This window comes from Pteropus medius, unplaced genomic scaffold (assembly GCF_902729225.1).
Source record: "Pteropus medius unplaced genomic scaffold, Ma_sr-lr_union100, whole genome shotgun sequence".
Taxonomy (NCBI): Eukaryota; Metazoa; Chordata; class Mammalia; order Chiroptera; family Pteropodidae; genus Pteropus; species Pteropus medius.
This window is the reverse complement of record NW_024340699.1, coordinates 16,140,225-16,143,950: the sequence shown is the minus strand read 5'-3', so window position 1 is coordinate 16,143,950 and position 3,726 is coordinate 16,140,225.

The following is a 3,726-nucleotide window of genomic DNA, read 5'->3' as shown; positions in this document are numbered from 1 at the left end:
TTTTTTCTTAGATTCTTAACTCCAGCGGGCAGCTGTCTACACGAAACTTGAGAGTGCGGTTTTGGGGGCTGGGCAGGGACCCAGAGTGGACTCTGGTGAGGGGTTTTCTGGTCCCGAAGCAGGGCAGCCTTGGTCCCAAATGCACAGAATCCCAAGGTGCAGGCAACTCAGGGACACCCTCAGAGTGGCTGACTCTGCGAGAGGCCGGGCAGGCCCAGCACAGTGGGCTGGACACTAGACACAGGGCGTAGCCTGGGCACCTCCTGCCACAGCCTGAGCCTCTGTATTTGGTTTTGCTTGTTTGCTTGTAGTTTAAGTAGATCAGGGGGGAAAAAAATGAAACTCACGGGCCACTCCTACTAGTGTTTACTTTCTGGACTTCCCTGATCCTGCCCTGGTGACACAGTGGCGGGGGCGGGGGCGGGGGGGGCAACTCCTGGGCACGGCGGTTGAAAACGGCCAAGCAGGCCCTTTGTAGTCCCCTGATTCTACCCCAAGGGACAAGGCAGAGTGGCCTTGGGCAAAGGACTTGGAAAACACAGGACCGCGATGGGAGGAGCAATGGGGAATCTGATGTGATTTTCAAGGCACTGTGTCCTCGCTTATTTCTCGTTTGCGCGGGGCGGAGGGGGCGGGGAACAGTCTCTCTTCTCTTCCCTCACACACACCCTGAAGCATCCCCAGGCCACTGAGACTCCACAGACCTCTGGGGGCTCACTCCGGGTCCCTCTCCACGTACACACTGCCGGCAGCTCCTGGGAAAGGCAACTCGGCTGGCTGTGCGGGGCCAGGTAGGGCAGCCCGTTCTGGGTTCCGAGAAGCCCGGCTGGTCTCTCCAGAACTCAGGGCCAGGCCGCATGGCGGGGGAACCTGGGGGAAGGAGGGGAGCACCAGCGGCTGGGGCGTTCTCTCCTTGGTTCCCAGCTGCCTGTTCTTGTCTACTGCACCAATTAGAAGCCAGAGGAAGCAGCCATCTCAGCTCAAACCGGGGGCCAGAAACTTTCCAGAAAGAACCTTCTTTTCCAGTGTCTTTCTCAGGTCCGACTGCGAGCCTCAGAGAAAACAAAGTTGTCTGCTATGAGGACTGGCCAACAGAACATTCCACAACAAAGGGAGGAGGGGCAAGGGAGAGGCAAACTTTTTTCCATTAGGTCAGAATAACTTCTCCATGATATCAGGACATCAAACTGAAGAGTGTTGAGGGGCACTCGGCAGATCAGCAGTCCTGCTGGTGGATTATAAATAACAGATAACTTTACACATAGTTCCTTGCCTAGGCCAGGCTTTGAGCACTGCCAGTAGTAAAGAATGCTAATGTGCTGAATACAAAGTGCAACATTGTATCTGATCGCACTCAAGACGTGTTTGCTCAGTTCACCTCAGCATTTCCCAGTGCAGGTGGGTGAATGAACACCAGTGTGTGTGACCCCCGACGCCAGCAAGCCTCTCTGGAATGCCAAGACAGTCCCTGAGAATTTTCCTCCTCCTCCCACGGAGCCACGAATCAGCCCCCTAAAGAAACGCTGGCGCGTCTCACTAGCCATCGAAAATGGGATTCCCCCGAAATAGCACGGAGGACAGGACCTGGTATTTCATAGTGTTTTAAAAGTAATATTCTGTTTGTTGGTGCCGTGAAATAGGGCACCAGGAACGTTACAAGAAATAAAAAGAGTAATTTATCAGTGGAGAAGGTGCTTGTTTCCATTTCAGGCCCGCATTCTGGAATGTGGATCCTGGACACGTCGGTCAGCCCGGAGTGGCCGGATCCGAGCTGGCGGAGGACCAGCCCCTCCCACCTTGCACATCTGGAATTGGCATCAGAGGAGGCTGAGGTCTCAGGAAGTTCTCACACTTCACGACTCATTAAATGTGGGGCTTGGATTCCTCGGGAAAGGGGACCACGGAAGAGTCGTGCTGGGGGGGTTGGGGCTGAGGATAGGTGCCCTCAGCCCAGCCCCACCGGCAGCAGCTGGCCCGGAAGGAGGAGGCCATGATCTCAGGGGGCCTCCGCTCCCAGGCCTGCAAACTCCCAGGGCCCAAGACGGTGGGGCAGGCCTGAGGTGCCTCGGCTGGGGTAGGGGGCCCTCGGGTTCCAGAGAGCCCCAAGTCCTGTTGGAGGGGGAGGGCGGGCCCTCGGCGGAATGGACAGAGGGGGTAGGCGAGGCCACCTCTCCGACTAGCACGCCGGCCTCCGAGAGTGGTGCCCTGGGGTCGAGGACCCAGCGGCCGCAGCCCAGGGGTCTGCAGGGACTGCCTGCCCTACGCCCCTGGGCTGGTTTCACTGGGAGGCCCCTGGGGCCAGGGGCCTCCAAGCCTCCCCTCCACACTTCCATGCGATGCTCACTGATAGCGCCTTAATATCTGAAGGGGATAAAACTGGGGTGCTTGAAATTACAATTGCTTCTACTTAAATTTATTTGATGGCCGAGCATTCCCGTTATACATCCGTATATGGGTTTTCAATATCTTAAATGTTTAAAAAGGTTTTATTCTGTACTTACACTGAGTGAAATTAAAAAGAAACAGTAAAATGTTTGAAAATGAAGTGCATTCTGCTTAATAAATTCAAAGTGAACAAAGACTGCTGTATCGCCAGCAATATCCTTCCCTGCCCAGGGCCATTAATAAAGACTGGAGGTTTGGAAAAACAATATTTTCTATTAAAATTCTGCGCTGTGTTTCAATATTAAAAGGATATGTGATGAATTTCCAGTGTTACCCAGACGGGGTCAGAGATTAATTTCATTTCTTTCTGGTCAGCATTCTGTCGATAATTAATCAAAAGCAGAGTTTCTTAATGAAACACTTTTCATAAGGTGATAATTAGCAGGAAAGAGGCGGCCCGCAGACAGTCCCGCGAGCTGTCTAATAACAGGCAAGGCGCAGGGCTGAGTCCTGGGGCCGGGGGCGGGGCCGCGGGGACACCGGCTCCCCCGGGAAGGCGGGAAGGCGTTGAGCAGCGGTAAATCGGTAAATCGAGTCCCCGCTCAGCCCGGCCCGAAGCCTGAGCCGCGCTCAGCTCAGCTCGGGTCACAGAGGAACCAGGAAAAGGGGGCCGGCCCAGCCCTGCCTCGCCCCAGGGCGGCCACTGGGACGCTGTGTGACTTTAGGCAAGTTCCGTTTCCTCTCTGGGCCTCAGTGGTCCCTCATCCGGGAGGAGCAGCTCAGGCCAGGGCCTCGGCCCTGGGGCACGGAGTCCAGCCTTTGTCCTGGCCCTCGACTCTGCCTGCAGAGCTCCGGAGGTTAGGGCCGGCGATCCCCACGTCCCCGCCCCGGCTCCTCTGTGCCGGGCCGCTGCACCCCGCCAAGCCAGCGGGCCCGGCGGGGAAGCCTGGGCGGCCTCACGGAGGGAGGGGGAGCGAGGGAGGAGAGGGGAGCGGGTGGAGGCGTCCGCAGACTGAGGGGGATTATTAGCGCATTATAAAATTACTAAAAATAAATGGGAAACAATTAAGGGGTTCAAGAGTAAATAAAGTTAATGAAACAAAATTAGCAGCAATTAGCGGCGGCGCCCGCGCACCCTCGCTCGCTCCCCGCAGCCCGGCGCGGGTTTTGGAGCCTGGGGGCTCTGAGCCGCGAACAAAGGCCCCTGGCCCGGCCCCGCCAAGGGCGCCCCTGGGAGCCCTGCCCCGCGCCTGGGCCGGAGCGGGCGGGCTCCCCCGCGCCCCCCGCGCCCCCCAGGTGCGCCCTAATCCCGGCCGAGCGGCAGGTGCCGGGTCCACGGCC